The sequence below is a fragment of the Mus caroli genome, unplaced genomic scaffold, assembly GCF_978045245.1.
Source record: "Mus caroli unplaced genomic scaffold, Mus_caroli_1 scaffold_6, whole genome shotgun sequence".
NCBI lineage: Eukaryota > Metazoa > Chordata > Mammalia > Rodentia > Muridae > Mus > Mus caroli.
Window position 1 is genome coordinate 121,272,794 of NW_028227261.1, and position 18,487 is coordinate 121,291,280.

Consider the following 18,487-nt stretch of genomic DNA (forward strand, 5'->3'; position numbering starts at 1 on the left):
AACCCCCCCCCCCCCCCCCCGTGACACACTTCCTCAATAATCCACATCTGTTCCAAAGAGGCCACTCCTCCCAATCCTTCTCAGATAGTGCCCCTCCCTAATGACTAAGCATTCAAATATTTGCGCCTCTGGAAGTCATTCTTATTCAAACCACCACAGTGTCTCAGAACCCCCTGCTCAGAAACGGCATTGACCCCAGTGGACAGGCTCTTCTCACATGTGAGAACTGCCTCACTTTCTTGATGTGACGTGCCCTCTTCCCAGATGACCCTGGTTTATGTCAATCTGACAAATAGCTAACCACCACCATTCCTAGTATGCGTGAAGTCTAGGACCCAGTACCAAGCACGGCACAAGGTATGGTGCCAGGGCAGAGTGGGGAGCATAGCCACCCTCCAAACCCTATGCAAGCCCGCATGGCATTACACACCTGATATCCCAGCACTTGGGAGACAGAGGAAGGAAGATCAGGAGTTCAAGGTGATCCTTAGCTAACCTGAGCTAACCTGGGATACATGAGATCCTGTCTCAATAAATAAAATAATAAAAGGTTCTGGGGCCAGGTGCTTCTCAATGGCAGTCACACCCTCTATTTTTTAATATAATTACTTTAAAAGCATATAAAGTAATGAGTTTTAGATGACGCTTTCATTCATGTGAACTGTTGTTCTCATTTTCTATAATTATCCTCATTTTCTATAATTTTCCTCAAACACATTTTCAGTCAGTTCCCTTGACACAGTTTCCAGAGAAATGCTCGCCAGAGTTGATTTGAGAATCTACATATGACTCCTCTTTTTAAAACATTTTTTCACATTCATGTGTGAGCATCTATGTACACGCAAGTAAGCACACACATGTGCCACAGAGTTCACATGAAGGTCAGGGGCCCCTTGCACCCCTGGAGTCTCAGGGATGGAACCCTGGTCACCAGGCTTTCTAGCAAGTCCCTTCATGGTTGAGCCATTTCACCGTCCAGCTTTCACACGAATAGAATCCAAACAAGACAGGTATCACATGACATCATACTCTTTCCAATTCTGAATATTGATTGGGAAAGTGTCAGGCACTGTGCTGGGTACGTGGAGGTGCAACTAAAAGGTGGTTTGTAATGTTAAGAAACATCAGACAATAAGAAACACATTCTGAGCCGGGTGTGGTGGCCCATGCCTTTAATCCCAGCACTTGGGAGGCAGAGGCAGGCAGATTTCTGAGTTCAAGTCCAGCCTGGTCTACAGAGTGAGTTCCAGGACAGCCAAGGCTACAAGGCTACAAGGCTACACACACTTGTAATCCCAACTTTGGAAGAGAAACTAAGCTACACAGAAAGACAGATGCTGTCTTCAAAAGAATCAATCAATTAATCTCTCAAGAGGCAAACAAAACATTTAAAAATAAAACACTTTTTTTACTCTTAAGGTTTAAATTTTTAATCTTTTGAGAATTTCATGGAGTACTGTATGTATTCACAATATTTACCTCCCCTCCCCTCTAACTTCTCAGGTTCATGTCTCTTCACTTTTATTGTTGTTACACATATGTAACTTTATTAATTATTTAGTTAGTTAGTTAGTCTTGGTTTTTCAAGACAGGGTTTCTCTGTGTAGCCCTGGCTGTCCTGGAATTCACTCTGTAGTGTGAATGCTGGCCTCGAACTCAGAAATCTGCCTGCCTCTGCCTCCCAAGCGCTGGGATTAAAAGCATGCACCACCACTTCCTGGCTATATAATTTATTGAGTTCATTTAGTGTGGTTTGAATGTACTTGGATTTGATAACCCATCAGGTGTTGGGGATTGGGTCTAACGCTGAAGATCCTTGTCCTCAATTGGTTTTTAACCAATCAATAAAGATGCCAGCGGCCAATGGCTGAGCAAAGGGAGATGGGGTGGGACCCTTATATTTGTAAGGGCTAGGACACTGGAGAGAGGAAGAGAGAAAAGAATCCCCGTGACTGGGGGGGAGGGGGGAGGGGACTTAGGAGCTGCAGGAGAGAAAGCCAACTAGCCATGTGAGAATTGAGTGGGTGGCCACTGGCCACTTCCCCAATTGGCCTGGGGTACCAGGAAGAGGAGTAGAACTGCTCAGTTTTTAAACTAATCCCAGCATTTCAAAATTGGGCTAAAGTGTGTGCGTCTTTCATCGGAAGAATTCCTGGGCGGGTGGCTGGAAGCACGTGACCCACCACCCACCGTGAGCACCGAGTGGTGTAGCCCAAATTCACCGCAACAGTCAGGGAACTCATTTATGCAAAGAACTGGTACTTCCTCCCAGAGCAGCAGTTGCTTGCCTTTGTTGATATCTTACTGAACCAGTCATCGTCATGGTTCACAGCTTTACAGCTAGGTAGGATCACAGACTGTTCCTCTCCCTCCGTAGCTTGCATAACATCTTCAGAACGTTCTTTGAAAAGGAAGCGTCTAGGTCAGTTCTAGCTCAAGTCCAGCACCTCCTGTGTCCAGAATATGGAGTGTCTTCGACAATCCGGTCTTACCTTGGGTTGTTTTCTTAACTCTTTGTTTCTTGAATTCTTTGCATATTCTAGGCATTAATCTTCTGTCAGCTTTATGCAGCTAGCAAAGGTTCTCTCCCGCTCTGAGGCTCTCTCTTCCCTTCACTGCTCCCTGTGCTGTACAGGCGCTTTTAAGTTTTAGGAAGGCTCATTTGTCAATTGTCATCCTTAATTCCTGAACAGACAGATTCCGACTTATAAACTCCTTTTCTGCCCATGTTTTCTTCTAGAAGTCTTAGGGTTTCTAGTCGGGTTTCACATTAAAGTCTTCAATTCACTTAGAGTTGATTTTTGTGCAGAGTAACAGATAAGATATAACTTCATTTTTCTTCTAAATATGGACACCCCATTTTCCCAGCATCATTTGTTGAAGATGTTCTCTTTCTCCCAGTGTGCATTTTTTTGGCATCTATCATACACCAGTTGGTGAGCTACAGGTCTAACTCAGTGGTAGAGTATTTGTCTAGCATGCACGAGGCCCTGAGTTTGATCTCCAGTATGAAGAAAACCTAACAAAAGTATATTTAAGTCAGGTGTGTTAGTTCATACCTTCAATTTCACCCCTACCGGAGGCCAAGCCAGGAGGATTGCTGTAAGTTTGAGAGCAGTCAGGACTACATTGTAAGCCTGTGTCTCACAATTTAAAAATAAATGTGTATGGCTGTTTTGCCTACATGTGTACATGAATGTGCATCTTTTTTTTTTTTTTTGGTTTTTCGGAGTCAGGGTTTCTCTGTGTAGCCCTGGCTGTCCTGGAACTCACTTTGTAGACCAGGCTGGCCTTGAACTCAGAAATCCACCTGCCTCTGCCTCCCGAGTGCTGGAATTAAAGGCGTGCGCCACCACACCCAGCTATGAATGTCCATCTTGTATGCATCCCTGGCACACACAAAAGAGGGGTCCAGTCCCCTGGTGGTTGTGAGCCACTATGTGGGTGCTGGGAACTGAAGCCAGGTCCCTGCCAGAGCAGTCAGTGCTCTTAACCTTTAAGTCATCTCTTGTCTTAATTTCTGTCCCTTAGTGCAACATCCATGACCAAGGCAACTCTTCCAGAAGAAAGCATTTATTTGGGGGTTTATTTACACATTTAGAAAGAAGGTTAGTCCAGGAACATCATGGCAGAAAGTGTGGAAGGCAACAGGCAGACATGGGGCTGAGAGCTTGCATCCTGACGATAGTGTTGATGCAAGTTGGACAATCAATAGTGAATCGTTAAAAATTTCTGTTGTTGTTTTGAGACGGGGTCTTACTGTGTGTTTTAGTTAGGGTTTCTATTGCTGCAACAAAATAGCATGACCAAAAGCAGGTTGGGAAGGAAAGGGCTTATTCAGTTTACACTTCCACATTGCTGTTCATCATTGAAGGAAGACAGGACAGGAACTCAACCAGGGCTGAAGCCTGAAGGCAGGAGCTGATGCCAAGGCCATGGAGGGGTGCTGCTTACTGGCTTGCTCAGCATGGCTTGCTCAGCCTGCTTTCTTATAGAACCCAGGACCACCAGGCCAGGGATGGTACCACCCACAATGGGCTGGCCCTTCCTACATTGGTCACTAATCAAGAAAAGGACCCTATAGCCCAATATAATGGAGGCATTTTCTCAACCGAGTTTCCCTCCTTTCAGATAATTCTAGTTTGTGTCAAATTTGCATAAACTAGTCAGCACACTATGTAATGTGTAATGGTGAACTGGGAACTCCCAGTGTAGACCAGGCTCGCCTTGAACTCCTAGACAGCCACCTGCCTCTGCTTCCCAGGTGCTAAGAATAAAGGTGAACACCACCATGTCAGCCATGAAAGGACTGACAAGATGACTCAGCAATTGCTGGAAAGCCTGAGTTTTATCTCTGGGACTAGAAAGAGAACTGGCTGCTTCAAGTTGGCCTGTGATCTCCACACACGTTCCATGGTACACACACCACCACCCCCGTTCCCGATACACATATAAGGAAACAAACAAATGGAATAACTTTGAATGGGGTTAGTAAAAAGACAACTCGGATGTGGTGGTGCATACCTATAATACTACCACTTGGAAAATAGAGACAGAAAGGTCAGGAGTTCAAAGCCAACCTGAGATATGTGAGATCCTAGCTCAAAACAAAACAAGAGAATCCCCCGGGGGCTAGAGGGATGGCTCAGTGGTTAAGAGCACTGACTGCTCTTCCAGAGGTCCTGAGTTCAATTCCCAGCAACCACATGGTGGCTCACAACCATCTGTAATGAGATCTGATGCCCTCTTCTGGTGTGTCTGAAGACAGCTACAGTGTACTCACGTACATTAAATAAATAAATAAATAATCTTAAAAAAAAAAAGAATACCCAACATAAAATTAAATAGAAGAAGGGGAAATATAGCTGGGTGTCATGTGCAAACTTGTAAGTCCCAACCTTACAAGGCAAAGGCAAAAGGGTTGGCATGAGTTTGAGGCCATCTCAGGGTACCTATCAAGTCTACAGGCGCCAGGGCTCCCTACTGAGAACCTGTTTCAAAACCAAGAAATCAGAAAGTAACGTGTAAATCTCAGACAAATAAGGTTACAAGAGGGGATGTCCTGTACGGTTACTCTGAAGACCCGAGAAGATGCTATAGAGGCCCAAAGTAAACCAGGACATGTGATAACGGGAAAGAGGGAGAAGCCAAACAAACACCCTAGAAAAACTGTCCCACTTCATGTGACACTAGGAAGAGCCAGGGTATGAAGTCTGGAGGGATTCTCAGAGGTACAACTCCAGGAAGACACAACTAAGTTCAGAAGCCTCATGGGAACCAGGTAGTGTGGTTGCTCCTACATAATTTGAGGGGCTGAGAGGATGCCACAAGTTGAAGTTATTCTGGACCATAGCGTGAAGCCATAGTCTGAAAAAAAATGGTGGGCAATGCGTGAAACGGGCTGATTAGGAGAGCACCAGGATAGAAGAGGCTGGAGAATGGCTGACAGCGTCTTCCCTTGTCTTAGGCATGACCCGTTCTAAGGAGACTTTGGGTTGGCCTGCCACTGCTGTATTCTGAAAGTTCTTAAGTTTCGCAACACAGTGTAAGTCTGGAATATTCATGGGCTGCTCACCAAGTGAATAACGATTACAAAGTAACTTCTGAATAGGGACTGTGACTCAGCCAGCCTCACCTCAGGCCACTCTCGGACTTTCAAGGGTCCACGTAAATCCTGCCAACACAGCCTGCCAGTCACTGCTCAGTCTCAGCCACACCTCAGATTCACGTTGATGACAAAGTGTAAGTCTGGCAGGATGGGTCACATGCGCGCTCAGCTTCTTCCTGCCAGCAACCTCATGGCCAAGGCCTTCCTGGCCTGTCTGCCTACTTTGGTATTAAAAGCAGCCACACCCCAGTAGGAAAGCACATCCCACCAGCTGGCTGCGGGGAGGGGGACGTGAGTGACAACCCACTGGACTTTGCCAGGAAGGGAAAGGGCAGGTGCTGGCCAAGAAGTGTTGCAATTCAGGAAATTTCTGGCCTTGGGCAAGCTGCCGACATCCCTTGCAGTGCAGTAGCCTGGCTTCTAGTTTGTTTAACTCATACTGGAAACAAACATGTGACGAGTGACCCAGTTCTTTCCCAGTGGAATTTCTTTCCTCGGTGTGCCCTCGGAGATCTCTTGACAACTAAAACTCACCACTCACTGCCCCTTTAGCTTCACTTTGACTTTAAATTTCAAATATGTCATTTCAAGATTCCAGTTTGGGTGTAGTCTCTCTCTCACTCTCTCCTTCCCTCACTCTTTTCCCTCCTTCCTGTTTTTCTTTTTAAAAAGAGTTGGCATTTATTGAGAAATGTAGCTAACCATTGTACCACATGCCTGTAATCCCAACACTCAGGAGGAAGGTCAGGGATTCAACATTACTATCTGCTACGAAGGGATCTACGAAGGCCAGCCTGGACAACCTGAGGAGCCGGGGGGAAGAGAAGGAGAAGGAGGAGGAGAGGGAAGAAGAGGAGGAGAAAGGAGGAGGAGGAAATAAAAAGTGGGGGGGGGGGGAAGACACCAAACAAACAAAACCTCAAAAAACCAGAGTGAGATGGATTAGCAGATAAGGGTGCCTGCCTTAGTCAGGGTGTCTATTCCTGCACAAACATCATGACCAGGAAGCACGTTGGGGAGGAAAGGGTTTATTCAGCTTACACTTCCACATTGCTGTTCACCAAAGAAAGTCAGGACAGGAACTCACACAGGGCAGGAGCTGATGCAGAGGCCATGGAGGGGTGCTGCTTACTGGCTTGCTGTCCCTGACTTGCTCAGTTATAGAACTACCAGCCCAAGGATGGTACCACAGTGGGTTAGGCCCTCCTCCTTGATCACTAATTGAGAAAATGCCTTACAGCTGGATCTCATGGAGGCCTTTCCTCAAGGGAGGCTCCTTTCTGAGACAACTCCTGTTTGTGTCAAGTTGACACACAAAGCCAGCCAGTACACCCACCCACCCACCCACACACCTACTCCCCTGTTTAAAATTTTTAAATGATGTGGTTACAGGCTTCTCAGGACTGAGTCATCATTCTGTTGCTGGTGTTTTATTTGGGGGAGGCAGGGAGATTTTATTGTTGTTGTTTTAAAGATTTACTTTTAATTATGTGTGAATCTGAGTGTGGGTATGGTCAGATACCTGTAGAGACCAGCAAAGGGTGTCAGATACCCTGGAACTGGAGTTAGAGGCAGTTATGAGCTGTCCATAAAGATGCTAAGAACCAAAGTCAGGTCCTCTGTAAGAGCAGCTCAGGCCCCTGACTGTCCTAGAGTGGAGAGATCAGACAAGCTGAGAGCAGGGAACACGACTCAGAGGTCTTCGGCAAAAAGCTTACTAACATCTCTTCTTTCAGTATCACTTCCACGGAAAGGGAACCATAGCTATATTTTCTCACAAAAATGGTTGTCATAAAAAATATGGAACAAATTAAATAAGAATTTAGTAATTCTTTGGGGTTTGTGTTTTATTGTTTTGTTTTGAGATTGGGTCTCACTATGTAGCTCAGGCTGGCCTTGAACTTGAAATCCTCCTGCCTCAGCCTCTCAGATGCTGGAAACACAGGTGTGCAGAGCCATTCCTAAAGCATAAAGACTGTATTATTTCGTGTGTACACATGCATGTGTGCCTGTGTGTGCGTGTGTGCCTGTGCATGTGTGTGTGCGCGTGCGCATGTGTGGTGTGTGGAGGCCAGGGGACATTGCTGGGTGTCACTCCTTGCCTTTTGCCTTTAGTCAGGGTCTCTCTTACCTTGTCTGCTGCAGCATAAGCCAAGCTGGCTGGCCAGGCGCTGCTGGGAGCCTCCTGCCTTCACCTCTCACCTCTGAAGGAACCTTGTGATTCTAAGCACTGGCTGCCTCAGCAGCTTTACCTGTGTTCTGGGTATCTAAGTCCTTTTTTCACATTTGCTCAAAAAACTGTTACCCACAAGAGCCAATTCTCCAGTCCCAATTATTTCTATTTATCACTCCTTTTTTTTTTTTTTTTTTTTTTTTTTTGGCATTGCTGGGGATTGAACCCTTGATGTAGTAATTATTTAATCTCAGTCGGGGGTTTCTATCACACCTTTGATCATTCAGTTCCCAGATAAAAGATACAAAACTATGTATTTATACAAAGCTTTTTAAAGCACTAGACCTGGGCAGATAGCTCCCCTCTAAGTTCTTATGTCAACTCCCTGCCAGTAACCCTGAGATCTGACTAGCCATGTTCCATCTGGGCTGCTCTTAACTCCAATTGGCCAGCCCTCATAGCCATGTTTTCACAACTCACCTAAATACCCTCATGGCATCTTCTCTTCTTTCAAAACCTTTCCTCTTTTCCTTTCTGCTCTCTCCAGACCCGAAGCCCAGGAACCCAAACACCACCTACTTCTCTTCTGCCCAGCTGAAAGTTTTAAATTAAGGAGCAAGGTCACATAGCAGTTCTTGATGTGTGTGAGGTATTTGTGCCCAAAAGTCCATAGGCCTAAAAGAGTGATTTCAGAATCTGGTTCTGAATTCATGAAGATTCACCTGTCTCTCCCCTCATTCTTGGGATTAAAGGTGTGTGCCACCATGCCTAGCTCCTGTAGTTCTGGCTGACATGGAATTCAGTATGTAAACCAAACTTACTTTGATCTTCCAGCCTCTGCCTTATGTGCTGGGCTTACGGTGAATGCTTGCCTATGCTCTGTTATTAATGTGTTCTTCTCTCAAACAGACCTGGGAGGGAAGCTACCCTAAACCAGCCAAGCCAACATAGCATGTTCCAGGATAGCCAGGCCTGTATGAGCCAGGTCTCAAACATCCAAAACCAAAAAGTACCACCACCCTCCAAACGACAGAAACAAAACAAGGGGCTGGGGAGAAGACCTAGTGGTCAAGAGCCCTAGCTGCGGTTGCAAAAGACCTGAATTCAGTTTCCAGTGGCACACAACTGCCTGTCATGGCAGTTCCAGGGGATCAGTGCCCTCTTCTGGCTTCTTGACACCCCGGTTTCACCCCAGCCTCTTAAAATGAGGCTCGAATCCTGGTTTCTCACCCAACTTCCAGCCTGTGCTTAAACTGCACACACTCAGCGATGCACAGAACAGCAGCCATCTGGAGCTACTACCCTGGACAAGAGGTAAACTCCCTACAGCATGAGAGAGGGATGGTCTTGGGTGAAGGGAGAAGATTTGGTACCCTAACAAAGGGATGAGGTGGCAAAAGTCACTAGGAAGCTAGTCAGATGTGAGCAGGCTTGGAGGATGTTGGGGCAGGACCTCTCAATGGTCAGCAGTCTATGAAAGAAAAGGTTACTAGGGAACGGTCAGAAAATCAAGCCTGAGTCATCTTCTGACTATGGACGGAAAAGTGGCCTCCAAATTGACCCAATCTCCCAAGCTACCTGAAAAATTATTAATAGATAGCCATCTGATCCAGGCTCCATGAAGCTCTGAACCTCATAAGATTGTTGTGTAGCCAGAGGCCTTCTGGTAAAACCCAACACGAGTCTATGAGGGGCCTCTTTGGGCTCCTTTCTGTAAAAGCCAAACAGACCTATCAATCACTTGGATTTTGACCTGAAAGGAAGGGGTTTGTTCTCATGAGAAGAGAAACTAGTACAGACTCAGTCTGATATGCTGGTTGGGGCAGTGTGGTCTCTTTGGACATTGTCCCCTGGTATCCTTGAAAGTGTACTGTGTGTGCTTTTAAAGGGTGACCTTAGCCTGTCTTCCCCACCACATTTTGTGTCTGAGTTCTTTCCAGAGATTACCAGGGACCGGGGAAGGGGATGGGAGAGAGATTCCAGTAACAAAATCACATCACATATTATCAGTAAGCAGAGAGGACAGATTAAAGATGTGTAAATATAAGTGTAGCTCCGTGGTACCAGACTTGTGTGAGGTCCTGGCTATCAGCCCTTCCCTCACCCCACCCCCACGGACAAGTTAAACTCAACAAATCCACCTCAGTGCCAGTGTTTGCACTGGACAAAGAAAACAGGCAAGGAAGGTCAACCTGCCCTCGGGTGTCCTGGAAGAACCCAGTCTTCCGCCTCAGGGGAGTGACTCAGTAAATAGACAGTACAGCCTTTGTCCTCGGAAGCTTCTAGGCTTTCTCAGGAATGCTAAGGAAAGAACTGTAGCTACTGCATTTGATACTGAAGGGATAGGGTTTGCACTACTGCTCAACATGACTACTTAAGTGTCTTGGGCCCAAGGCTGAAGAGATGGGATGGCTCAGTGGTTAAGAGCACTTGCCGCTCTTCTAGAGAACTTGAGCTTGATTCTAGAACCCATATCAGGAGTAAAATATAAAAATAAAATCTTTTTTTTTTTAAAGTGTCCTGGTACCATGAATGCCATGTTTAACCCAGCAGATCTCAAGTGTGCTATAGTGTTCAGTACACATGAAGTTTTAGTGAGTGAACATTTATAAAATGGTAGTGCGTGTCTTTAATCCTGGTACTCAGAACACGGAGGAAGGAAGTTCTCTGAGAATTCAGGGGCAGCCAGCTCTATCTACAGAGCAAATTCCAGGCTGGTCTACCCAGAGCTACACAGTGAGATCTTGTCTCAAAACAAAAGGAATGAAGAAGGAAGGAAGGAAGGAAGGAAGGAAGGAAGGAAGGAAGGAAGGAAGGAAGGAAGGACTGATTCATTCATTCCATGGTTCTTACTGAACGTGTAGGAAATACCTGCATGTACTTTCCCTCCATTACCCCCGTAATTAACTTGTATCATGTAAGGCTGGTTCCTCCAAAATATTGAAACAGAAAATACATGGGAAGCTTTTTTTTATTTGTTTTGGAGACTATTTGTTTACTTTACCATCCTATGACCACTGTGTGCCCTGTGTATATATGCCTGGTGTCCACAGAGTCCAGAAGAGGGCATCAGACCCCCTGGAACTGGAATGTCAGATAGTTGTGAGCCTCCATGTGGATGCTGAGAACTGGACCTGAACCCAGGTCCTCTGCAAAAACAGCAGATGCTCTAAACCATTAAGCCATCTCTCCAAACTTGCCCCACCCCCACCCAAACCCTTTTAAAGACATTTACTTGTTTGCTTTTATTTTCTTTCTTTCTTTCTTTTATTCTTTATTTTTCTTAGATAAAGGCTCACTATGTATGTTTGGCTAGAATAGAGCTCACCCTGTTACCCAGGCGAGCTTTGAACTCATGAGCAATCTTTCTTATCTCAACTTCTCAAGAGTTAAGATTGTTTTTAAAATTGACCCAGAGTCTCATATAATCCAGGCAGGACTTGATCTCACTAGGAGAATAGGGATGGCCTTGAATTCCTGGTCTTCTTACCAAATATTGGCTACTTGGTCAAGATCTTGAAATATATTTTAAAATTTGTTTTTAGATTTATTTTTATCATTTTAGTTATGTATATGTGTGTGTGCATATATCCATCCTGAGGTGGGTGTCTAAGGAGTACCCCTAGAACTTGAGTCACAACCACTTGTGGGCTGCTTGATGTGGGTGCTAGGAAATGAACTTGTGTTTTATTTTCTCCTATGAATATGAGGGGTTTGCCTAGATGTATGTCTGTGCACCCTGTACGTGTCTGGTGCTAGCAGAGACCAAAAGAGAGTGTCAGATCCCCTGGAGCCCCCGGTGAGGATGGTTGTGAGCTGCCATGTGAACTCTGGGAATGGACCCAGGTCTTCTGAAGAGCAGCCAGAAGGGGGTCTTCCATTTTGCACGGAACTCAGGAAAGCTGTCCAGAAATGGTAGACCACAACCTTAGTATTGAAGTACACCATTCTATGTATATTTATTTTTGGTTTCGTTGTTCATTTGGTGGTAAGGATCAAACTCAGTACCTTGACCACACTAAAAATACACTCCATTGACTAGTCATCCCCTTAGCTGAAGATGCGGTTTCTTCGGCTCGTCGGTACCCACAATCCCTCACACAGACATCTATGTATATGCACATGCCCCCTTCCCACTCTTCCTAGTGTCAGTGTGTCACAGATTTGCAATCTCTCGACATCTGTTTCTTGTACTTACGTTTTTCTTTCAAATTAATAAGTGTGGCTGGAGATGTAGTTCAGCTGGTGGAGTGTTGTCCTGGCTTGTGTGAGGCCTGGGTGTGGTCCCCAGCTCTGCGTGAGGCAGGTGTGTTGGTAGAGCACGTCTGCAATCCTAGTGCCTGGGGGTGGAGAGGGAAAAATCTGGAACCTTCCAACGGGATCCTCAGCTAGACAGAAAGTTTGAGGCCGATCTGGGGTACGTGAGACCCTGTCTTAAATATTAATAATTTCCCTGCTCCTTTTCCTTGATTTTACTTTTCATCTGTCTATCATTTCATTATCCCAGACCTCTCTGACAGAATACATTTCTTCTCAAGTCCTTCAAACATATTTCAGATTAATCTTTTTTTTTTTTGAAATCCTGCTTGTTGCGTGTAATATTTAAAAAACAATACGTGCTATCACTGGCTAGGCACCGAGTCCGAGATGAGTATTTGCCATTGCCAAGGCCTCTCCAGATCTCTTAGATAAGCTCTCTCCTCCCCGCGCTGCTGGCTGCTGCCAAACCACTCAGCACTCAGCAAATTTCCAGGGCTAGCTGGGGCATACTCTTGCAAACTCTGCCTGCCCTGCCATGGTTGCCTTTCCCTGGAGCTCAGTTGAATGGACTCGACGTGGAAAACAGCGGACAATCTTAGCTTAGAATCAACACAATCGCTGGGTGTGGAATCTAGCATCCTAAATTCACCAAGTATTCTATGTCAGAAATCTTCAGGTGGCAGATCCTGGTGGATTCTGCTACCTGAACTAATAGCCTCCCACCCCCGCCTTACATCTTGGCTGCCTTGTTCCTGCAGCCCAAAAGGAAGTCTCCTCCTCCTGCCTTCCCACTTCCTCTCTTGGATCTGGAAGGCCCAGCGATTGGCTTCTTTTCATCTTTATTATTTAATCAATTAGGGGGAAATTCCGCTACACCTACCCTAGCAACAGTCAGTTCTGCCGAGGTCTGGTCTCTCCAGGCCTTCTGCGAAGCCTTTGCACTAAGATCACATCTCAATGTCTTACCCATAATTCTTTTCACTCATTTCCTGAGAGAAGCATCATCCTTTCTCTTTCAGGGTTGGCCTCTGCAAAGAACAACTGAATGAGAGCAACGTTCTTAGGCTTTACACACTTGAAAAAGTTAGATTCTGCCCCTATGCTTGGTAGTTTGGGAGAAGCCCTCTTCTATGTTGGTACCCACTTCCCTTTGGAATGTCGAAGTCATTTTTGTATTGTCTTCTAATTTCCAAGTTCAGTGATGACACTACCCAGGTTTTAATGCTTCATGTGAGACCTGTTTCTCTCTGAAAGGGTTTTAATGTTCATCTCTTTTCTGAACATTATGTTTCTTGGTATAGGAATATTTCCAACTAGTATGCTCACAATGTGTGTGCCTTCAGCCTAGAGATTCATGGTCCTCACCCACTACACTCTTGATACGCTGAGGTAATTCATTAGAGCGCATTACAACTAGGATCCTGAATGTCCCCCCAGAGACCTGTGTGTTGAAGGCTTGGTCCTCAGCCTATGGTGCTATTGGGAAGTGAAATCTCTAGGGGTAGGGCCCTAGTCGAAAGAAGGCAGATTATGGGGGCAAGCTCTTAAGATGGTAATGTCCCCTACCCTCCCTCCGGCTTCTGCTGACATGTCCTCTTGCTCTGATGCTTTGTGCCACCATAGGTGACCAGGGGCTGAAGCCATGAGCCAAATGAATCTTTCTTCTGTACAGGAGTGTTTTCTCTGAGCATGTTTTGTCACCATGACAAGAGTTAACACAAAGGAGCTCCTGCGTCTGTTTCCATGCCTTACAATTCCTTCTGTTACTATTCAGCCTTCAATGATCCCGCTGGGCATGGTAGAGGATACCTATAATGACAGCAGTTGGGAGGCTGAGGCAGGAGGATCATGAGTTTGAGGCCAGCTTGGACTATATAGTGAATTCTAGGCCAGCTGGGGCTACATAAGGAGACCTGTCTTTTAAAAAATGAGAGGAAAGAGAGAGAGAGAGAGAGAGAGAGAGAGAGAGAGAGAGAGAGAGAGAGATGGACTCTGATTATAGACTTTGTACAAAAAGTATGAATTATTAACCTAGTGGGAGCCACAAAAGAATGACTAATTGGACTAGGCTTTAGAGAACCAGGACATTGTGACTCAGAGAACTTTATAGTTAAAGAACAGGAGAAGTAAAGGAAATATAGTCAGGTATGGTGGTGTGCCAGAATGCCAGCACTTGGAGGGCTGACGCTGGAGGATTAAGCACTCCAGGGTCAGCCTGAGCTAGACTGTTTCAAAAACCATAGGTCGGTAATATATAGAGATCTGATAGTAGTGAGATCTCATATCAAACAAGAAAATATTAGCATCAATATTTAATCACGTTGTATACCTGTGTATATTAAGAATAACTGTAACACACTTATTAGTTAAGCTAAACTCTAGTTGTTCTCTCCTGAATCTCAGAGTGATAATTACATCATTTTAGATACTGCATTTATAGCACTGAGTCATCACCAATACTGAAACTTGGCAGAATGCCGACATGAGCAGCTCCTTCTGAGTCCCTTGAAGGAGGCTTCGTTTGGTCTTTAGCTCTATAAGCCACTTTGTTGGTCTCTCTGTGTTCAGTTGGACTTAAGTTGTTGTTTAAGACAGGGTCTCATATACCCCGGCTGGTACTGAACTCATTATGAAGCCAAGGATGACCTAGAACTCGTGATTCTCCTGCTTGCTTTTATCTCCCAAGTGGCTAGGCATGTGCCACAATTCTCAGCTCTTGTGGGTTTTTTTTTAAAAGGATATAACAGAAAATTTATTAATTTACTAGTTTTTTATTTATTGCAATTGGTGGGGGAGGGGTCTTCATGCCATGCTGCAACTGTGTAGGTCGGAGAGCAACTTGGTGACATGGCTTGTCTTCTACCTTTACATGCCATGCCAGAGATAGAACTCAAGTTGTTAAAGTTGCAGCAGCAGGCAGCAGGCACCTTCGGCCACCGAGCCATCTCGCTGGCCCTCGTTTTGTTTTCTGAGTTACTTTGCTCCAAGGTTTAAGGTAATGGGGAGAAAAGATTGAACCGAATATTCTAAGACCAGGAAAATAAACTTGCTTCATTTTAACTTCTTTCTGTGGCAGCAGAGATTGAGTCCAGGCAACGACTTCACTACTTAAGTCAGTGGTTCTCAACCTCCCTAATGCTTCAGTCCCTTAATACAGCTCCTCGTATTGTGCTTACCCCAGCCAGAAAATTATTTTTGTTGCTACTTCATAACTGTAATTTTGATAGTTATGAACTGAATGTAAATGTTTCCCAGTGATCTTTGGTGACCCCTGTGAAAGGGCCATTTGACACGTGTGCACGTGCATGCATACAAACACACACACACACACACCAAAGGGGTTGCTACCCATAGGTTGAACGCCGCTGACTCAAATCCTCAGCCATGGTTTCATATGTTTGAAACAGGGTCTCCTATAGTACAAGCTGGCTGTAAACTTGCTGCTCGCTCAGACTGACTAAAAACTCTTGACAGAAAGTTCAGGTATCCAGTAGTTGTTCAGTCCACAAGGCTGGATGTCTCAGTTGGCCCTCAGTGTATGCTGGAATCTTAAGAAGTAGGCTCCAATGCCAGCGAAGGAACGGACTTGCTAGCAAGGTGAGAGCAAGCAGGCAGAAGGCAGACGCTTCTCCTTCCTTGGCTACTCTTGGTTGTCAACTTGACTTCATCTGGAAGGAACTAAGCTGCAAAACTGGAGGCACCCCTGTGAGGGATCTAGCCTAGCGTTTCTGCTTGCTCTTCTTCATCAGATGTGGCTATGCACTCTCCTCACAGGTTGCTGAATCGAATTCAATTCACAGGGTGGAAGACTTGCTTGCTGGGTTTTATTTCCGCTTTTTGGAAATGGTGTCATTCTTTAGCACTGTCTAACTTGGAACCTTATGTGCAGATCGGCTTAGTCTCAAACTTTCAGGGCATTTCCTGGCTTTGCCTCCAAAGGACTACACGAAGCCCCCACAGCTGACTATCAAAGATGGGAATTAAAGGCTTTGTAAGATCTTTACCAGTTTTGGATTCCCATTCATCCAACGGACATGATCACCTACCATGAACTGTTACAAACATAAAAATCAGTCAAGTCTCCAGAGATGATAAAGCCCAGCAATTAATCATGATGAAATGTATATAAAGTTATCACTCTGTATGGTTAGGTATCACTCTGTATAGTCAGAATGATCAACCTTGCTATCAGTAATAAGATATTTTAGGCACCATTTGCTAATACCTAGTTTAAGAGTTATTGGGAACAGCCCTGTAAGACTAAGAGAGAGAGTAAGGCTGTGGCTTTCTAAAACTGTCAATCAACTGTCATCCAGGGATGATGGCTTGGACCCCTAATGCCAGCATTTGGGAAGTGGAGACAGTAAGATCAAGAGTTCAAGGTCATACGTGGCTATATAGTAAGCTCCAAGCTAGTTAGGCCCTCGAAGAAAGAAGATGAAAATAAAACCCAATAACGTAGTATGACAGACAACACAGTTGATAACCATCAGAGCTGTGCTTTGTGGTGTTTATTTTTATTTTTGTTGTTGTTTTGGATCTTTTCAAGACACTATGTAGATCTGGATGTTCCATATTCACTGCTGTTCAGACTGGCCTCGAGTTCTCAGAGATGCACTTGACGCTGTCTCCTGAGTACTGGGATTAAAGTCATGTGCCACCAAGCCATCTGTGCTTCTAGGGGAGAATGTGCCTATCTCATCACTGAGGCCAGACTTTCCAGCATGACGGCTCACACTTTTAGGCCCACCACTAGGGAGGCAAAGGCAGGAAGATCTCCATGAGTTCAAGGCTAGTCTGGTTTACACTGTGAATTCCAGGCCAGGGAAGGCTATATAGCAAGACCCTGTGTAAGGTTAAAAACATTTGTTTTTTACTTATTGTTACTAGAAATTTTGAGGAGTCACGTCACTTTTGGGTGTCACACACTACCAGGGGAATTGAAGCTCTCACTCCGGGTTCTTAGTCTCACTAATAAGGTAGTTTAGAACAGAAGCGACTCTGGGTTCTTAGTCTCACTAATAAGGTAGTTTAGAACAGAAGCACAAGCAGTTTATTAGTTTTGGTTTTTTCCCAAGACTGTAAGGCAGGCATGGTGTAAATCTCAGCAGCTGTCCGGAGAGAAAAGATGGAGAAGAGGGAGAGAGAAACGTCTTTTTGTAAGGGGCCACAAGGAGAAAGGGGTTAGACAGCTTCAGAGGAAAGTGACCAATCCCAGAGTGCCCGGGAAAGCATTCCCCTGTCCAGAATCTGAAAGTAAAAGAGATGAAAAGGAAGTTACCAAAAGGTCATTTTTCTACTCTGGCAAGTGGTGGGTTCCATGCTTTGACTAGGAGATAGCTGTCTCTTGATGTGCCTCAACAGAGTCCAGATCAAGGGAACTGCATGCAATGACTCCCACTTCAGAAGTGCTCACCCTGACATCATTTACAAGAAGGGCTGAAATCGCCAGGCGCGTGGTGGCACACGCCTTTAGTCCCAGCACTTGAGAGGCAGGCGGATTTCTGAGTTCGAGGCCAACCTGATCTACAGAGTGAGTTCCAGGACAGCCAGGGCTACACAGAGAAACCCTGTCTCGAAAAAAAACAAAAACAAAACAAAACAAAAAAAAAGGTCTGAATTCTGAATTCAGGAATGGATATTCCTGACTTTCACCATCATCCGTTCATTATCAAAGAATCAATGTACTGGGAGTGGCTGTGTAGGAAGAAGTAAGATGTCAGGGCTCCCTTCTGGGATCTCTAGCCTGAGAACAAAGACATTCCCTACTGCTGGCCAAAGACAATGGAACTATTCCCTGCCTCAAACCTCCTAGCTCACTCCCATCTTCTGTTCTCCTCACAGTGTGTGTGTGTGTGTGTGTGTGTGTGTGTGTGTGTGTAGTGGGAGCAGGTTTGCGGCAGAATGTGTTTGGAAGTCAGAGGCCCACTTTGTGGTTTTGGCTGTCTTTCATTTTTAGGTGGCTTACAGGGATGGGACTCAGGCTGCTAGGCTTATATAGCAAGCATTTTAATTACTCACTGATCCACCTAGATGCCCTGCTCTTTTTATTATTTTGAGGCAGAGTCTCATTAAATTCCCTACACTAGAAATTTCCCATCCTCTACCTCTGACTCTCCAGGAGTTAGTGTTACAGGTCTTAAGACCTTGCCATACCTAGACGTGAGTTCAGATTCTTCTGTTAATTTTGTAATGATTTGTGTCTAATTCTTTAGTCTCTTGTATGCCTTACTGTAAAATGATAAAAAACCAACAATTATTGGACAATGATGACATGGGCATTTAATCCCAGCACTAGGGAGGCAGAGGCAGGTGTATCTCTGTGTTCGAGGCCAGCCTGGTCTACAGATCGAGTACAGAGTACAGCCTGGGCTACACAAAGAGTAACGCCATCTTGAAGAAAGAAAAAAGAGGAAACTAAATAAATAGAGCCCCAATCATTAAAG